This window comes from Triticum dicoccoides, chromosome 4B (genome assembly GCF_002162155.2).
Source record: "Triticum dicoccoides isolate Atlit2015 ecotype Zavitan chromosome 4B, WEW_v2.0, whole genome shotgun sequence".
Taxonomy (NCBI): Eukaryota; Viridiplantae; Streptophyta; class Magnoliopsida; order Poales; family Poaceae; genus Triticum; species Triticum dicoccoides.
The window spans coordinates 72,931,347-72,952,147 of NC_041387.1; the positions used below are offsets into that span (position 1 = coordinate 72,931,347).

Sequence of the window (20,801 nt, forward strand, 5' to 3'; positions counted from 1 at the left end):
TCTCTCTCTCTCTCTCTCTCCTTGTTCTAAATCCACATACTACATGAATATATTCTTTCCAACACATGGAAATTAAGAGCATTTTGCTTCCTAAATCCTAATAAATGGTGAAGAAATTTCCTTCCGATTGCAAGGAAATATGCTTCCTGAATACATTGAAATTTGTTTCCTAATGCATGTGCACGGATGGAAGTGACAGAATATTGGATTCAAGTGTATTGCTCTATGAAGTTGGCTGGTTCTGAATGACTGCTTGTGGAGGTTCTCACGCACGTACCCAGAGCCAGGGCTCCGCCTCCTCCTCCTCCTCCTCCTCCTCCTCCTCCTCCAAGAAAGAAAGTTAGGGTTCGTGCCTCTCGCCGGCGCCGGCGCAGGTCTGCCTCGTCTCCGGTGGCCCTAGGGCCATGGAGGCGCGGTGGATCCTGGCAAAGGCCGGCGGGAGGACTCCGTTTTTAGTCTTTTTTTTAATCTTGTTAGGGTTTGTGTCCTAATCAGGAAGACAAGACGGCGGCGGCTCCCTGAAGATGGAATAAAGGTCTCCCCGCCTAGCCCCCGTTCTGGCGGTGCGTCTAGCATCGTTGGTGGGCGTGTGGAGGTGTGTCTCCGGCAGATCTATCTTTGGTGGATTTGCTCGGATCTTGTCGTTGTTCGTCTACGTTCGTGTGTCTTCGGTTTGGATCCTTCCAATCTACGTTATTTTTCATTGGTGGCGGTTGCTGTTCTGGGGTGCTGGTCCTATGGGGCCTTAGCACGACGACTTCCCGACTGTCTACTACAACAAGTTGTGCCCGGCTCCGGCGATGGAGGGGCGATGACGGCGGCGCGCCTTCGGCTCGCTACGGTGCTTGTAGTCGTCGCGAGGTGGTCTGAGAATCTGGATGTAATTTTTATTTCTAGTATTCGTTGTACTGCCATGATTGAAGGTGAATAGATTGGAAGTTTTTCCGCAAAAAAAAGAAGTTGGCTGGTTCTTAGATCGCTTTTCTTTTAAGCTCTAAAAAAGTGTAATTAATTCTCTAAATCCCTTTCTTTATCACCACCTTTTCGGGACTCTTTTATATACTCTGTTGGCCTTTACCTGGGAGCATGTGCTTCTAGGTGCATTTCTTAATTACCCTACAATATGTTTTTTAATTTTTTTCAAGAAAACTTTCGATCTATTCATCTTCAATCATGACGAAACCAGAAATAATGAAACCAGAAATAATGAAAATTACATCAAGATCCGTAGATCACCTAGCGATGACTACAAGCACTAAAGCGAGCCGAAGGCACGCTGCCGTCATTGCCTCTCCCTCGCCGGAGCCGTGCAAAACTTGTTGTAGTAGACAATCGGGAAGTCGTCGTGTTAAGGCCCCATAAGGCCAACACATCAGAATAACAACCGTCGCCGATTAAGAGTAGCGTAGATCGGAAGGATCCAACCTGAAACACATGAACACAGACGAACTACGACCGGATCTGAGAAAATCCACCAAGGACAGATCCGCCGGAGACACATCTCCACACACCCACCGACAATACTAGATGCACCATCCGGACGGGGGTTAGGTGGGGAGAACCTTATTCCATCTTTAGGGAGCCGCCGTCATCTCGTCTTCATGAGCATGACACAAACCCTAACAAAATGCGAAGAAACAACTGAAAATAGAGCCGTCCCACTGGCAAGGGCCGAGATCCACTGCGCCGCCGTGGCCCTAAGGCCACCAAAGACGAGGAGGACTGACGGCAGCGCCGGTGGGAGGCAGGGGAACCCTAGACTTAACAATAGTTAGTAGATATATTCTTCATCAATATAACAACATGTATCAAACTACTTGCGCCTTATTAAGTTGCGAGTATTGTTGGTGGGCGTGTGGATGTGTGTCTCCGAGATCCATCCTTGGTGAATTTGCTTGGACCTGGTTGTTGTCTGTCTACGTTCGTGTGTCTTCATTTTTGATCCTTTTGATCTACATTATTCTTCATCGGCAGCGGTTGCTGTTCTAGTGCGCCGGTCCTATGGGGTCTTAGCATGACGACTTTCGGACTGTCTACTACAACAAGGTGTGCCCGACTCCGACAAAGGAGGGGCAATGACGGCGGCGTGCCTTCGGCTCGCTTCAATGTTGTAGTCGTCGTTAGGTGGTCTACGGATCTGGATGTAATTTTTATTATTTCTGATGTTCGTTGTACTGCCATGATTGAAGATGAGTAGATCAGAAGTTTTTTTTTAAAAAAGATGCTAGCCTGCTACCAGTGTGGAATAAATGTATTAAACAAAGAAAAAGCTTCAAGTCTTATGTACTATAGTACCTATACGGAAATAAAGGGCCATGAAGGCCCCTCCGTAGCCATGAGAAGCACATACGTGTCAATATATAGAGTGTGAGACATATATCAAACTCAATATTTATGTGAATAACAAAGCACTAGTGCGCAATGTGTACGATTAATGGACATGATATTACGCTCCAAATGGTCATAGCGCTCTGGGATTGAGAGTGATCGGGATTCTGCATAGTCTTGCCGAGTATAAGGATCTCCCTTGTGGCTACTTTACTGCATGTATGACAACGGATAGAGGAGCTATGCATCTTGCTTTCGGGCCTAGCATCGGTAGCACAGCGATCTCGGATCATTGTCCGATCCAACAAGTGATGTCCAGGCGGGTGTCCTCTGTATTTTACGGCACGGCACAAGCACGCTTGGTGGTGTGGTGGCCGCTGGATGTTGCGATTTGTGAACACCATCCTGAATGATGAACCGTAGTGTGTGGTGGCCGCGAGCAAAACATCTGTTGCATTCTTAGTTCTTACCCTGAAAGAAGCTGTGGTGTGTGCAGTGTTGCTTTGGCGTTCGGTTAAGGGCAGTGTTAGGCGCCGGTGCGCCGGCCCAGTTTTTCTGCCGGTCGAGCCCCAACCGTTCGATTTGACTTAAAAAAGCCGTCCGATCTGGCATCTCCTCCCTCCCTGAGTCGTCTTCAACCTTTGGCATGCGCGCTTCCGCCCCTCTGCCCATGCACCTCCACCCCTCTGCCCATGCGCGTCCACCTCTGTGCGCAGCTCCGCGAGGGCGCCGCTCACCACTCGCACCCGACGCCCCACGACCCCTCTACGGCTTGCACCCGGCGCCTCACAACCCCCCTCGTGCAGTTCCCCCTCAACCTGATTGCAACTCCGTCGTAGATCGGTTGCAACTCCTGCCATTGACGCTCCATGGATGTAGCACCGCCACCGCCGCCGCGCCCGTCGTCAACGCTCACTGCCGGAATTGCGCGGTCAACAACCACCAGTAAAAAAACGACATTGAACGGATGTAGCAAAAAATATTGCCTATAGTCGCAAAACACATCACCGGTCGTAACAAAAAAATGACACACGGTTGCAGCAAAATCGACCACGGTTATAGCTTTTGTGTTTGCCGGTTCCAACAAAAACAGCTTCTGTTTCCAGCTCGGGGCTTCTCTGGTAATACAACGGTTGTAGCACAACACAGTCACCGGGGTTCGGCAAGCTCATTATAAAGAATGTAACAAATGATTGTGCGGTAGTAGCAAAAATCCAAAACCGTTGTAGCAAAAAATGGTACAAAATGGTTCCAGCAAAAGAACATGGCAGCAAAATATGAAGACGGTGGTATCAAATTAGTACACTGGTTCCAACAAAAACAAAAATGGGAGCACAATCTGGGGTTGGTTCCAACAAAACCCGAAGACACTAGTAGCAAAATTTAGACTTGGTTCCAGCAAAAAAAAAGGCATGGTTCCAGCAAAAAGAACTTGAGTTGTGCCATGGTCAGAGACCTATGGCGCTCCCATGGTCAGAGACATGTGGCGGCCACTGCCACGCCGCACCGGTTGCACGGTTGCAGCTCACCATCGTCAGACGCCAATGGATGCAGCTCCACCAACAGGTGGTTTTGGCACCACCAGCGACTGGTGGTAGCATCTCCGGCGAGGTGGCTGCAGCTCTGACGCCCCAACGGTTGCAGCACCTTCGCGCCCAAATCCGTCGGCAGTCGCCTCGCTTGCAGCATCAGCCACACCAATCGCTCGTCGCCTCCGCCATCTTTCATAGAGAAGAGCAAGTTCTAGGCTGGAGGTGGAAGAAAAGTGCTACGGCGATGTGTGGCCAGAGGAACAAGGGGAAACAAAGAGATAAGGTTCATGGGGAAAAGCGGTTCATGCGGGCCCACAATAACACGCGTCTCGTGCGGGGTCGTTTTTTGTGTGGACATGTGAAGCCAGCGTGTCACGCGCCGGCCGAACGGTTCCGCCGGTGCCTCGGCTCGAAACGTTTACCTTCGGTTAATGTAAATCTAAAGTTGGGTTGACATGGCCCACCCCAAAGCGAAGTAATTTACCAAACGAGAAAGGAAAGACTGCAACAACAAATTGACTAGAAAATACTAAAACCAGTATAACATTGTGTTCTTGAGAATATGTGGCGGTCTATATTCTGCCTCCAATCCTCAACAAACTCGATGGTTCTTTAGTTCAGTTCCACTGCCATTCAGAAGTTGGTAGAACAGTTTCAGTTAAGTTGGACCTGCTCCGGCGGAACAAGTGCAGAAAGGGTGGCATGGCATCCTGCCGTCTGTTCGGCTTTGGACTCTGGTGACCCTGGTGCCCAGCGTCGCTGGGGAGATCCAATGGGCCTTGTGCGTTGTTCCGGTGGTGGCTGGCACCTGGCTGCGGAGGCACGACACAACGTTGGATGTTGGGCGGTGGGAAGAGGTTCGCATTCGTCTTCAGCGGTTTGATGGTGATCAGATTGGCCAGTTAATTATTGGAAGAGAGCTAAGTACTTCCCTACTTCTAGCCCTATGTTTGCTCCTGCCTCCGGAGCGTCCCAGTTCTGGAGAGACCTTGTTAAGCTTAGGCCTATTTTCCAAGGCCTCGTCAAGTTGTCGTTCATAATGGTAGATCCATTAGATTTTGGCTCAATTGGTGGTGTGGCTCGACTACGTTGGCTGTTGCTTTTCCTAATATTTTTTCCTACTGTCCTGACCCTGAGATCTCAATCTTTGAGCTCTCTTCCAATAATTGGGATCTCCATCTTCGTCGTACTCTTTCCCCTGAAGAGTTGGGTGACTGGCAACGTCTTGCTGCCTTTTTCCCGGTGGTCTCGGAAGAGGACTTGATGGTGTGGCCTCATTCATCTTCTGGTCGCTTTTCGGTGAAATCGCTTTATGGTAAACTTATCTCAGGTTCTACTACTTCCAAATTTAAGTGGATCTGGAGGACTCGTATCCCCCCTAAGATCAAGATCTTTCTGTGGCAAGCTTCTCGTGGGCGGCTCCCGACTGGTGATCAGATTCGCAAGCGCAATGGGCCAGGGTCTGATCGCTGCGCCCTTTGTGGGCTGAGAGAAGACACTATGCATATTTTCTTCTCCCGCATTCTGGCTAAGTTAGTTTGGTGTTGTATCAGATCCTGGCTGCATGTTGCCTAGAGACCATCTTCCTTCTCTGAGCTTCGTCCCCTGTCTAAGAATCTGGTTGGGGCCCAGAGGAGAATTTTCTAGGTGTGCTTTGCTGCGATGTGCTGGTCTCTATGGACGACTAGAAACAAATTTACTATTGAGCATGTTTTCCCTGCTAAGCCTACTGATTGCTCATTTAAAACTTGCATGTTCTTGCAGCAGTGGAGATTATTGATTAAGGAGGCGATAGGGATGCGCTTGATATGATGATCTCCAAGATTCGGGATTCTGCTATCTCGCTATCTCCACCCCGTGACGGCAGCTAGGTGTTGTTGGCCCTATGTTTGGCGTCTTTAGTCCCCTCGGCATGCGTGCCATGTATTGGCCTGGGAGCCATGTACGTTACCTCTTCTGCCCTTTCATGTTGAGTGATACTCTAAGTGTCGACTATGCTGTTTGTCTTGTTTGTTTAACTCTGCCTGGTGGCTTTATTTATAAATCCGGGCTTCGACCTTTTATCTATTTTTTTACGAAGAACCGAGTTGTCAATTTTTGTACGAAGAATCGAGCGAAAACCATCGCAACCGCTAGGCGGCACATATAAGATGTCCCACACACACTCGTCGAGATAGTATGGTGGCGTCATCATCATCATTTCTTCACTAGAGGCATCATCGTCAAATCTAAACTCTAAGCAAACGACTATGACTTCACTGTAGGCGATTGTTTGACACAACCCGCACTGTAGACGACACGTGGAGATGAACGAAGATCCATGCCAAAACTCACCCAGCCACCTGTGACCAGACAACACAACTTTGACTTTGACGGAGAACTACGAAGGAGAACTAGGCATGGTTAGCGCCGCTGAATATCATCGAACGGACCACCTGCTGCCCTTCATCGTACGGCACTAGGACCCCACCACCACAACTTCAAATTCATAACAACAAGCCAGTCGAGCAATTCTGCGGCCACACCGGAGAAGGGCCGACCACCCAACCATAGCCACGTCTTCGACATCACCCACCATTATCGTTGCCACATAACACAAGCCTTGATACCAATAACAACACCTTCCACTAGTCTCTCTCACCATTGCCCAACTCCAAAGATGAAGCCCCCATATTGAAGTACAACACCAAGGTGCCGCCAACGTCTAATCACTCAAGGTCAAGGGTATCTCCAGTATCTGCAACGACCCGCGCGGGAGCGGTGCGGTAGCAATGCCAGCAATGCAGCGATGCCTCCGGGAAGATTAGCGAAGGCCACAACCATTGCCATCATTCGTCACGACCACAACCAAGGCAGGGTATTCACCCAAGCTCCTGCTACCTCTTGAGCATTGCGTTAGTTTTCCCTTGAAGAGGAAAGGGTGATGCAGGAAATTAGCGTAAGTATTTCCCTGAGTTTTTGAGAACCAAGGTATCAATCTAGTAGGACGCTCCTCAAAAGTTCCACGCACCTACACAAACAAACAAGAACCTCGCAACCAACGCGATAAAGGGATTGTCAATCCTTTCACAGTAACTTGCAAAAGTGAGATCTGATAGAGATAATATGATAAGATAAATATTTTTGGTATTTTTATTATATAGATTGGAGAGTAAAGATGCGAATAAAAGTAGATGGGAAACTTATATGATAAAAGATAGACCGGGGGCCATAGGTTTCACTAGTGGCTTCTCTCAAGATAGCATAAGTATTATGGTGGGTGAACAAATTACTGTCGAGCAATTGATAGAAAAGTGCATAGTTATGAGATTTTCTAGGCATGATCATGTATATAGGCATCACGTCCGTGACAAGTAGATCAAAATGATTATGCATCTACTACTATTACTCCACACATCGACCGACTCCTGCCTGCATCTAGAGTATTAAGTTCATGAAGAACAGAGTAACTCATTAAGAAAGATGACATGATGTAGAGGGATAAACTCAAGCAATATGATATAAACCCCATCTTTTTATCCTCGATGGAAACAATACAATACGTGCCTTGCTGCCCCTGCTGTCACTGGGAAAGGACACCGCAAGATTGAACCCAAATCTAAGCACTTCTCCCATTGCAAGAAAGATCAATCTAGTAGGCCAAACCAAACTGATAATTCGAAGAGACCTGCAAAGATAATCTTGATCATAATCTTGAACATAAAAGAATTCAGAGAAGATTCAACTATTTCTCATAGATAATCTTGATCATAAACCCACAATTCATCGGATCTCGACAAACAAACCACAAAAAGAGTTACATCGAATAGATCTCCAAGAAGATCGAGGAGAACTTGGTATTGAGATTCAAAGATAGAGAAGAAGCCATCTAGCTAATAACTATGGACCCGAAGGTCTGTGGTAAACTACTCACAACTCATCGGAGAGGCCTTGGGGATGATGTAGAGGCCCTCCGTGGTCGATTCCCCCTCCGGCAGAGCACCGACAAAGGCTCCAAGATGGGATCTCGTGGATACAGAAGGTTGCGTCTATGGAAATAGTTTTTCGTGGTGCTCCTGGATGTTTTCGGGGTATGTAGATATATACAGACGAAGGAGGTAGGTCAGGGGAGCCACGAGGGGCCCACGAGGATGGGGGCGCGCCTGCCCCCCTAGGGCGCGCCGGGCACCCTCGTGGCCGCCTCGGTTACTTGTTGATGCCCACTCCAAGTCTCCTGGATTGCGTTTTTTCCAAAAAGATCGCTCCCGAAGGTTTCATTCCGTTTGGACTCCTTTTGATATTCCTTTCCTTCGAAACACTGAAATAGGCAAAAAAACAGCAATTCGGGCTGGGCCTCCGATTAGTAGGTTAGTCCCAAAAATGATATAAAAGTGTAGAGTAAAGCCCATAAACATCCAAAACGGGTAATATAATAGCATGGAACAATAAAAAATTATAGATACGTTGGAGACGTATCAGCTCCTGACACAACCTCAGCTGCACATCGGCTCACACCGGCAGGGACAAGCCAACCAACCACCACCACCACGTACTAGCCTGACGACCAAGGAGCACACAGCAAACCGTCATATCCGACCACACCTCATGGAGGCTACCAGCTGCCACTTAGCAGCTCCAACCACCAGATCCACGAACAATCTATCGGAATGAGGGCCACCGGACACAGCACGAGCCGTCGTAGCATGACAGGCACCATGCCGACAAGGCGACAGAGGAACGCCACCAAGGCGACATGCTGATCGGCTGGCTCGCCCACGGGCTGCTGATAACCCACAAGTGTAGGGGATCGCAACAGCTTTCAAGGGTAGAGTATTCAACCCAAAATTATTGATTCGACACAAGGGGAGCCAAAGATTATTATTGAGTATTAGCAATTGAGTTGTCAATTCAACCACACCTGGATAACTTAATATCTGCAGCAAAGTATTTAGTAGCAAAGTAGTATGATAGTAATGGTAATAGTGGAAAAAGTAAAGATAATAGTTTTGTAGTAACTGTAACAGTAGCAATGGAAAAGTAAATAAGTGAAGCACAAGATGTGAAAAGCTCGTAGTCATTGGATCAGTGATGGATAATTATGTCGGATGCGATTTCTCATGTAATAGCTATAACATAGGGTGACACAGAACTAGCTCCAATTCATCAATATAATGTAGGCATGTATTCCGTATATAGTCATACGTGCTTATGGAAAAGAACTTGCATGGCATCTTTTGTCCTACCCTCGCGTGGCAGCGGGGTCCTAGTGGAAACTAAGGGATATTAAGGCCTTCTTTTAATAGAGAACCGGAACAAAGCATTAGCACATAGTGAATACACGAACTCCTCAAACTATGGTCATCACCGAGAAGTATCCCGATTATTGTCACTTCGGGGTTGTTGGATCATAACACATAATAGGTGACTATAGACTTGCAAGAAGGATCAAGAACACACATATATTCATGAAAACATAATAGGTTCAGATTAGAAATCATGGCACTCGGGCCCTAGTGACAAGCATTAAGCATAGCAAAGTCATAGCAACATCAATCTCAGAACATAGTGGATACTAGGGATCAAACCCTAACAAAAATAACTTGATTACATGGTAAATCTCATCCAACCATCACCGTCCAGCAAGCCTACGATGGAATTACTTGCGCACGGCGGTGAGCATCATGAAATTGGTGATGGTGGATGGTTGATGATGATGACGACGACGAATCCCCCTCCTCAGAGTCCTGAACGGACTCCAGATCAGCCCTCTCGAGAGAGATTAGGGCTTGGCAGCGGCTCCGTATTGTAAAACGCGATGAAACTTTCTCTTTGATTTTTTTCTCCGCGATACGGAATATATGAAGTTGGAGTTGAGGTCGGCGGAGCCTCAGAGGGCCCACGAGACAAGGGGGCGCGCCCAGGGGGGTGGGTGCGCCCCCACCCTCATGGATAGGGTGTGGGCCCCCTGGTCTTGATTCTTTCGCCAGTATTTTTTATATTTTCCGAAACTTGCCTCCGTGGATTTTCAGGACATTCCGAGAACTTTTGTTTTCTACACATAAAACAACATCATGGCAGTTCTGCTGAAAAAAGCGTGTGTCCGGGTTAGTTTCATTCAAATCATGCAAATTAGAGTCCAAAACAAGGGCAAAAGTGTTTGGAAAAGTAGATATGTTGGAGACGTATCAACTCCCCCAAGCTTAAACCTTTGCTTGTACTCAAGCAATTCAGTTGATAAACTGAAAGTGATAAAGAAAAACTTTTACAAACTCTGTTTGCTCTTGTTGTTGTAAACATGCAAAGCCAGCATTCAGGTTTCAGCAAATATTATGAACTAACCATACTCACAATAACACTTAGGTCTCACAATTACTCATAACAATGGCATAATCAGCTAGCGAGACATAATAATAAAACTCGGATGACAACACTTTCTCAAAACAATCATAACATGATATAACAAAATGGTATCTCGCTAGCCCTTTCTGAGACCGCAAAACATAAGTGCAGAGCACCTTTAAAGATCAAGGACCGACTAAACATTGTAATTCATGGTAAAAGAGATCCAGTCAAGTCATACACAATATAAACCAATAATAATTAATGCAAATGACAGTGTGCTCTCCAGCGGGTGCTCTTTAATAAGAAGGTGATGACTCAACATAAACGTAAATAGATAGGCCCTTCGCAGAGGGAAGCAGGGATTTGTATAGGTGCCAGAGCTCGATTTTAAAATAGAGATTGAATGACATTTTGAGCGGCATACTTTCACTGTCAACGCAACAACTATGAGATGGTTGTATCTTCCATACTACATGCATTATAGGCAGTTCCCAAACATAATGGTAAAAGTTTATACTCCCCCACCACCAACAAGCATCAATCCATGGCTTTCTCGAAATAACGAGTGCCTCCAACTAACAACAGCCCTGGGGGAGTTTTGTTTAATTATATTGATTTGCTTTGATCTTTTTGGATCATGGGACTGGGCAACCCCATTACCGGCCCTTTCTCGTGAATGAGGAGCAGAGTCCACTCCTCTTGAGAATAACCCACCTAGCATGGATGATATAGGCAGCCCTAGTTGAAACATGAGCTGCTAGAGCATACAAAACAAAATTCATTTGAAGGTTTGGAGTTTGGCACATACAAATTTACTTGGAACGGCAGGTAGATACCGCATATAGGAAGGTATGGTGGACTCATATGGAATAACTTTGGGGTTTAAGGAGTTTGGATGCACAAGCAGTATTCTCGCTTAGTACAGGTGAATGCTAGCAAAAGACTGGGAAGCGACCAACTAAGAGAGCGACAACAGTCATGAACATGCATTAAAATTAATTACACCGAGTATAAACATGAGTAGGATATAATCCACCATGAAGATAAATATCATGAAGGCTATGTTGATTTGTTTCAACTACATGTGTGAACATGTGCCAAGTCGAGTCACTCAATTTATTCAAAGGAGGATACCATCCCATCATACCACATCATAATCATTCTAATAGCATATTGGCACGCAAGGTAAAACCATTATAACTCATAGCTAATCAAGCATGGCACAAGCAACTATAATCTCTAAATGTCATTGCAAATATGGTTACTTCATAATAAGCTGAATCAGGAACGATGAACTCATCATATTTACAAAAACAAGAGAGGTCGAGTTCATACCAGCTTTTCTCATCTCAACCAGTCCATCATATATCGTCATTATTGCCTTTCACTTGCACGACCGAACGATGTGTATAATAATAATAGTGCACGTGCATTGGACTAAGCTGGAATCTGCAAGTATTCAACTCAAGAGAGAAGACAAAGTAATATGGGCTCTAAGTTAAATAAACAATCATGCATATGAGAGCCACTAAACATTTTCAATAGGGTCTTCTACTCTCGACCCCCAAAGGAAAGAAAAGAAAATAAAACTATTTACACGGGAAAGCTCCCAACAAGTAAGAAGAAGAAGGAGAAATCTTTTTGGGTTTTCATTTTAATTCTACTACAAGCATGGAAATTAAACTAACTAATTTTTGGTTTTTCTTAAGGTTTATCAAGCACACAATAAGAAAACTAGAAAAAGAAAATTAAACTAGCATAGATAATACAATGAAAGAGTATGAGCACCGACGACTAGAATAGTGTGTGAACATGAATATAAAGTCGGTGAGAAATACATACTCCCCCAAGCTTGGTCTTTTGGCCTAAGTTGGTCTAATGCCACAGACCATGTCTACTCTCCCCGGTGTACTGAGGGGTGTAATCAGGATACCACTAGCTGGCCGTCTCCTCCAGATCCCACTGGTAAGATGATGCTTGGTAAGGATCCAGTGCAGGTTCCGGCTCAGGCTCAGGTTCTGGAGTGGATGCTTGGCCTCGATGAGCATACACTGCTTCCGGCGTGACAAGAAAATTATCTGCAATCAAATCAAACAACAGAGGCGCAGGCAAAATAATAGTCTAATTGTGTTTCTTATTAAATCTCAGCTTATACAGGAGCATCTTATCTTTGTTGTCAACAATGAACTCATGTGCTACCATGCTCTTGTAATCTAAAATGTTAGGAGGCAGTTTTATCTCCTCTTTCTCATGGTGCCTAATAGGTATCTCAAAATTTCTAGCAAGACGTGCATCATAGATACGTCCAAAGATGGGGCCTTTTGTACGATTTAGGCTTAGTCGTTTAGCAATGACGACACCCATACTAAAAATATTATCTCTAAACAAGGCATGGTGAAGAATAATAATATCTAGAACATTGAAGTTTCCACTATTTCCACAACCAATCAAGCATCTACTAGCAAATATAGCAAAGTAGCGTAAAACAGGAAAGTGTATGCTAGAGATTCTCGCATCGGAACCCTTCTTTGGATCCCCTACAGTGATAGTGTTAACAAAGCCATCCACATCTTACGATGTGGTTCTCTAATTTTCCCTCAAAGGGTATCCTACATACCGCGCAAAAATTACGTAAAGACATTTCCCTAAATTCATCGTATAAATGAAATGATACTGAAGGCGGTGACTTCTTAGGATAATAATAAAAGTTTTGCACGAAAGTATTGGTGAGTAAGAGATACTGATCGATCCGGTCGTGGAGGAAATCGGTGAGACCTGCATTCCCGATCAAAGAATAAAAATCTTCCTAAATTCCAGCTTCTCTCAAGAAATTATCGCATGGCCATTCACACGGCCGTACTTCCACTATGCGAGGGAGATTATACTTGGCCTTTTCCTTCTCTTTAGCTTGTTTTTCCTGGGAGCCTTGGCTAGAAGAGCCCATCAAAAATCTCCTTAACATTTTCTGAATTTTTTTGAAATTTTTAGTAACTTCAAAATAAAAGTGAATAAAACTAAACAAGATTGATAGCAACTACTCCTACAAGTGCCTAGAGCCTATATCATGCATTAAAATTACTTGGGACCTCATAAATTTAACATGCAAGCTCAAGAACAGGGTCACCTATGCAGCAAAATTTGCAATGAATAAAGCACTAGAACAAAAACTAATCGGACCAATGGAGGATTCACATACCAAGCAACAATCTCCCAAAGCAGTTTTGTGAATGGAGCTTTGAGCATAAGGATTTACTTTAAGCATATCAGTTAAGCGCATACGTCAGAAGATAGGTCTAATCATTTCAGCAAAGCGCTCAACATCCTCGTCATCCTTTGTCTTGGATGGTTTAGGAGGAAAGGGCATGGGTTTCTGAACCCATGGTTCTCTTTCTCTACCGTGCTTCCTAGCAACAAAATCTCTCTTATCATAACATTGATTCTTTGATTGTGGGTTATCAAGATCAACAACAGGTTCAACTTCTACTTCATTATTTTTGCTAGGTTGAGCATCAACATGAACATTATCATTAACATTATCACTAGGTTCATGTTCATCACCTGATTGTGTTTCAGCATCAGAAACAGAGATATCATTGGGATTCTCAGGTGTTTCTACAACGGGTTCACTAGAAGCATGCAAAGTCCTATCGTTTTTCTTTTTCTTCTTTTTAGAAGAACTAGGTGCCTCTAAATTGTTTCTCTGAGAATCTTCCTCGATTCTCTTAGGGTGGCCTTCAGGATACAAAGGTTCCTGAGTCATTCTACCAGTTCTAGTAGCCACTCTAACGGCAAAATTAGGTTTATTATCTAATTCATCAAGCAAATCATTTTGAGCTTTAAGTACTTGCTCAGCTTGAGTAGCAACCATAGAAGCATATTTGCTAACGGGTTTAAGTTCACCTTTAACTCTAGCCATATAATCACTCACGTGTCCTATCTCGAAAGCATTATTCTTTAATTATCTACCAACATAAGCATTAAAACTTTCTTGTCTAGCCATAAAGTCATCAAATTCATCTAAGCATGGGCTATGAAATTTAGTAGAGGGAATTTCAACTTTATCATATCTATAGAGAGAATTTACCTTTACTACCTGTGTCGGGTTATCAAGACAATGTGGTTCTTCGACAAGCGGTATATTAAGACCATGGATTTATTCAATAGGTGGTAAATTCTTAACATCTTTAGCTTTTATACCTTTTTCTTTCATTAATTTCTTTGCCTCTTGCATATCTTCAGGACAGAGAAATAGAACACCTCTCTTCTTCGGAGTGGGTTTAGGAATAAGCTCAGGAGTTGGCTCAATTGGTTCAGGAATTGCCTCAGGAATTGGCTCAGGAAGAGTCCAATTATTTTCATTAGTCAACATATTATTCAATAGTAATTCAGCTTCGTCGACTATTCTTTTCCTGAAAACACAACCAGCACAACTATCCAAGTAGTCCTTGGAAGCATCGGTTAGTCCATTATAAAAGATATCAAGTATTTCATTTTTCTTAAGAGGATGATCAGGCAAAGCATTAAGTAATCGAAGAAGCCTCCCCCAAGCTTGTGGGAGACTCTCTTCTTTGATTTGCACAAAATTATATATTTCCCGCAAGGTAGCTTGTTTCTTATGAGCAGGGAAATATTTAGCAGAGAAGTAATAAATCATATCCTAGGGACTACGCACACAACCAGGAGCAAGAAAATTAAACCAAGTCTTAGCATCACCCTTTAATGAGAATGGAAATATCTTAAGGATATAGTAATAGCGAGATTTATCATCATTAGTAAACAGGGTGGCTATATCATTCAACTTGGTAAGATGTGCCACAACAGTTTCAGATTCAAGGCCATAAAAAGGATCAGATTCAACCAAAGTAATAATCTCAGGATCAACAGAGAATTCATAATCCTTATCAGTAACACAGATAGGTGAAGTAGCAAAAGCAGGGTCAGGTTTCATTCTAGCATTAAGAGATTGATGCTTCCATTTAGCTAATATTTTTTTAAGATCATATCTATCTTTACAAGCAAAGATAGCTTTAGCAGCTTCCTAATTCATAACATAACCCTCAGGAACAATAGGTAATTCATAATCAGGGGGAGAACTTTCATCATCACAATCATCAATAATAGCATCTTCAATAATTTCATTCTCTCTAACCCTAGCAAGTTGTTCATCAAGAAATTCACCTAATGGCACAGTAGTATCATGCACAGAAGTAGTTTCATCATAAGTATCATGCATAGCAGAAGTGGCATCATCAATAACATGCGACATATCAGAATTCATAGCAGTAGCAGGTTTAGGTGTCGCAAACTTACTCATAACAGAAGGAGAATCTAGTGCAGAGCTAGATGGCAGTTCCTTACCTCCCCTCGTAGTTGAGGGAAAAATCTTGGTTCTTTCGTCTTTCAAGTTCTTCATAATGATCAGCAGATATAAATCTCAAGTGACCAAAGAATAGAGCTATGCTCCCCGGCAACGGCGCCAGAAATTAGTCTTGATAACCCACAAGTGTAGGGGATCACAACAGCTTTCGAGGGTAGAGTAGTCAACCCAAATTTATTGATTCGACACAAGGGGAGCCAAAGAATATTATTGAGTATTAGCAGTTGAGTTATCAATTCAACCACACCTGGATAACTTAATATCTGCAGCAAAGTATTTACTAGCAAAGTAGTATGATAGTAATGGTAACTGTGGCAGAAGTAAAGATAATAGTTTTGTAGTAACTGTAATAGTAGCAACGGAAAAGTAAATAAGCGGAGCACAAGATGTGAAAAGCTCATAAGCATTGGATCAGTGATGGATAATTATGTCGGATGTGATTCCTCATGTAATAGCTATAACATAGGGTGACACAAAACTAGCTCCAATTCATCAATATAATGTAGGCATGTATTCTGTATATAGTCATACGTGCTTACGGAAAAGAACTTGCATGACATCTTTTGTCGTACCCTCCCGTGGCAGTGGGGTCCTAGTGGAAACTAAGGGGTATTAAGGCCTCCTTTTAATAGAGAACCGGAACAAAGCAATAGCACATAGTGAATACATGAACTCCTCAAACTATGGTCATCACCGAGAAGTATCCCGATTATTGTCACTTCGGGGTTGTCGGATCATAACACATAATAGGTGACTATACACTTGCAAGATAGGATCAAGAAAACACATATATTCATGAAAACATAATAGGTTCAGATTAGAAATCATGGCACTCATGCCCTAGTGACAAGCATTAAGCATAGCAAAGTCATAGCAACATCAATCTCAGAACATAGTGGATACTAGGGATCAAACCCTAACAAAACTAAATTGATTACATGGTAAATCTCATCCAACCCATAACCATCCAGCAAGCCTACGATAGAATTACTCATGCACGGTGGTGAGCATCATGAAATTGGTGATTGAGGATGGTTGATGATTGTAAGGGCATATTTATCCCCAAGGTGTTTTGGTGATTGATGACAATGCTTTTGCGGACTAATCGTGTGCGTTGAGTTTTTCAGAGATTCATCCTTTGGCACGAGACGATTCCCTCCCCTCGGTGTTTTATTCAAGATGGTGTAGCTCCTTCGTTTCTCTGTTGGTGGACTAGTTTCGTAGGAGTCACCGTACTATCAAGAGGGGATCCGCTTTGGTAAGGCTAGGGTGGAATCAACACGTTCACATCCTTATCACACCCGATGTTCCTTTCCGCATCTTTGGAGCTATCTTTCTGCTCCTTGCCTGCCCTGACCTGTCCCAGCGGTAGTATCGCGGTCCTCAGCGGTAGTACCACCGAAGCACATCAAGCGGTAGTACCGCTCCCCAAGCGGTAGTACCGCTTGCTGTCTTCGGCCGTAGTACCGTTGTGGTTCTGGACTACTACCGCCTCGACTCGAGACCTCGGTTTTTCGTGTCGGGTTTTGCGGCACTAGTAGCGGCAGTAGTGGCGGTAGTACCGCTCCAAGCGGTAGTACCGCCCCTACTTCCGCGGTAGTACCGCTCTGGGCCCAGGTCCCTGCTATTCTCGTGTGCGCGGAAGTACCGCCGGGAGGGAACGGTAGAACCGCTGGTTCAGCGGTAGTACCACCCTGCCCAAGCGGTAGTACCACTCTGTGCGTGGCTGCTTGGGGGGTAACGGTTGGATTGTTTCCCCCACTATATAAAGGTGTCTTCTTCCCCAAAGTTGACCTACCTCTTCCCCCAAAAGCTCCATTGTTGCTCCAAGCTCCATTTTTGCCCGATCTCTCTCCCTAGCCAATCAAACTTGTTGATTTTCTCGGGATTGGTTGAAAAGGCCCCGATCTACACTTCCACCAAGAGAAATTTGATTCCCCCCACTTATCCCTAGCGGATCTTGTTACTCTTGGGTGTTTGAGCACCCTAGACGGTTGAGGTCACCTCGGAGCCATAGTCCATTGTGGTGAAGCTTCGTGGTGTCGTTGGGAGCCTCCAATTAAGTTTTGGAGATTGCCCCAACCTTGTTTGTAAAGGTTCGGTCGCCGCCTTCAAGGGAACCAATAGTGGAATCGCGTCATCTCGCATTGTGTGAGGGCGTGAGGAGAATACGGTGGCCCTAGTGGCTTCTTGGGGAGCATTGTGCCTCCACACCTCTCTAACGGAGACGTACTTCCCCTTAAAAGGAAGGAACTTCGGTAACACATCCTCGTCTCCACCGGGTCCACTCTTGGTTATCTTGTGACTTTACTTGTGCAAGCTTATTTGTGTTGTATCCCTTGCTTGCTTATGTGCTAGTTGTTATTGCATCATATAGGTTGCTCACGTAGTTGCATATCTAGACATCCTACTTTGTTGCAAAGTTTAAATTGGTAAAGAAAAGACTAAAAATTGTTAGTTGCCTATTCACCCCCCCCCCTCTAGTCAACTATATCGATCGTTTCAATTGGTATCAGAGTCTCGTCTCTTTATTAAGGACTTTGTCGTCCGAAGAGTATGGTTGACACCACAGACGTTGTGGAGGAGCACTCCGGTGTGAATCCTACCTCGTCTATGGCCGATGGAGGAACCGCGGTCTCTCGTGAGGAATTCAATGTGGCTTTAGACACATTGAAAAACTCCATGACGACCGAGGTTGAAAGCATGTTTACTAAATTCCTAGAAGGACTTAAACTGTCTACCTCGCCGATGAAAGTGGGTGATCCCACTAACAAGGTGACGGATGCTACCTCCGACAAGGGGGAAGCTAACAGTGAAAAGGGTCCTTATACTAGTGGTAGAAATGGCATCGGCATCTATGCCCATGTGGAACCTCCAACTTATGGTGGACCGATTCCCTCTACTCATTTAAATCATGCCGGTCCTCCTCCTAAGATTGAGAAAAATGAGGATTTTGATTCTTGGGTGTATCGCTTCAAGCGTCATTTAAAGCATGTGAATACTAATCTTTGGAGAATCATTGAAGAAGGTTTCTATCCACATGACCCAAGCAACTTCACCCCTAGAGAGGCCGTGGATAATCAATTCAATGAGAATGCTCTCTTCATCATCTAAGAATCAATTCTCCCCGAAGATCTCCCTCATCTTCGACCCTACGCCGTGGCCAAAGACGCGTGGCGTTGTGTTGTGTCTCTCTATCGGAGAAGTGCGAGCATTCAACACTCCAATTATGAAGTGGTGCAAGATGAAGCCGATGAGTTTGCTATGAAGGAAGATGAAGAACCTCGTGAGCTCTTTCGGAGAGTAACCAAACTTGCGGTCTCACTCCGAGATCATGAGAGCAAGGACACGGCTGACAATTGGATCAAACGCAAGTTCCTCAAGGCCATGATGCCCTACAACAAGGCCATGTCCTCCTTCATTCGCCAAAGACCGGACTTCCACTCCATGACCTCAAGTGAAGTGTTGGATGAGTTCGTTGCAATGAGCATCTTGGACAAGACCGCCGATAACGCCGTGCTCCGGTCTCAAAGGGCAAAGAAGCCCAACCTTGCCTTGAAGGCCAAGGTTATTGTGGAAGAAGAGGAAGAAGAGGAAGATTAGGAGAGCAATCCCGAACATAGAAAATATGATTATCGCGAGCACATGGCTCTTGCTTCAAGGCAATTTTGGAGCAAGAAGAACTCAAGACCCAACTTCAACAAGAACAACTCAAGTGGCTTCAAGGGCAAGCAACAAGTTAGAACTTGTTACAATTGTGGCAATGTGAGCCATTTCGTTGCGGTTTGTCCTTACGAGAAGCGGGAAGACAATGGTGGCAAGCTCATCCAGAAAGACAAAGCCAAGTCTTTCCCTAACAAGAACAACTTCACCAAGAAGACTCCTACTCGAGGGTTGGTGGTTCAAGAGGAATACCATGAGGATGACGATGATTATGAAGATAGTGAAGCAATGGCCATGGCATCCGTTGCCATTGCCACAACTCCCCGGATGTCTCTCTTTGATTCACCCAACGAGAACATCACCGCCAAGTGCCTCATGGCTAAAGCCACCAACAAGGTAACCCCCAACATCAAAACCACCATCATTCCTAATCCCTCTTTGACGGATAGCATTGATGATAGTGAGGGGTCTAATGAGGAAGTAAATGAATTTGAGTCCTTTATGAGTAAGCTCAAGGGCAAATCCAAGAAGCACTTTGTTGCTCTCTTGGAACAACTGGGTGAAGCCAATGACATGATCGAGGCTCACAAAGAAACCATCTCTAAGATGGAAGGTCATAGTCGTGACTATGCCGATGAGATATCGGATCTCTCTAATGCTCTTAAGGAAGAGCGTGGGCATCGTTTGGCTCTTGAGGAGTCACAAAACGATGACCATGCCAAATTAAAGAAAGATCTTGATCATGCTCTTGTTGTGTCTTGTGTGATAATTTCCGAGAAGGCTAAACTTGGGGTTGATCATGCTAGACTCAAGGAGGAGTTTGATGTACTTGACAAGGCCCACAAGGTCTTGAAGGGTTCTCATGCAAACCTCAAAGAGTCTCATGCTCAACTCCAAGTTAAGCTAACCAAGGAAAAGGCCACATTTCCTCACATGGTCTTAATTGATAATGCAAATGCTACTAACCCATGTTGTGAGAATGTGCATCTTGTGGAGGAGAATGCCAAGTTGAAGGAACAACTCGAGAAAGGCCTTGTGTCATGCATACAAGGTGAGAAGAACCTAAATGACCTTTTGAGCAATAAAAGGAAGTTGTGGCCAAGGAGGGAGTTGGGTTCTCACCCAAGTCCAAGAACAAGAAGAAGAACGAGAAGAAGAATGACAAGACCAACCGACCTCCCCCACTTAAGCAAACTTTTGTGAAGGAGGGAGAGGGTGCTCCTAAGGAGAAGAAGAACAATGCGAAGAGTGGTGATGCCAAAAAGGGCAAAGCCATCTCTTCCAACAAAGCCGGCGACTTTAACCCTTCTTATGTGTTGTGCCGTGCTAGTGATGGGCATGTTTATGCTAAATTTGTTGGTTCTTCTTATGAGTACATTGAATGGTCTATTTGGGTTCCTAAGACCCTTGTTACTAACATCAAAGGACCCATTACTAAATGGGTACCTAAAACCAAGCATTGATCTGGTGTAGGTGTTTGCTTCCGGTGGGGGATCATGGTTGCTCGATAGTGGAGCAACAAATCATACGACCAGGAGCAAGGACTTGGTGGTGGACGTGCAAAAGATCCCATCTATTCC

General features: G+C 44.7%; 1 pseudogene; it reads right to left on the reverse strand.

Moving 5' to 3' along the window:
* Positions 1-3,061: 3,061 nt before the first annotated feature.
* LOC119292520 overlaps positions 3,062-20,801 on the reverse strand; it is a 40,937-nt pseudogene continuing 23,197 nt past the window's right edge.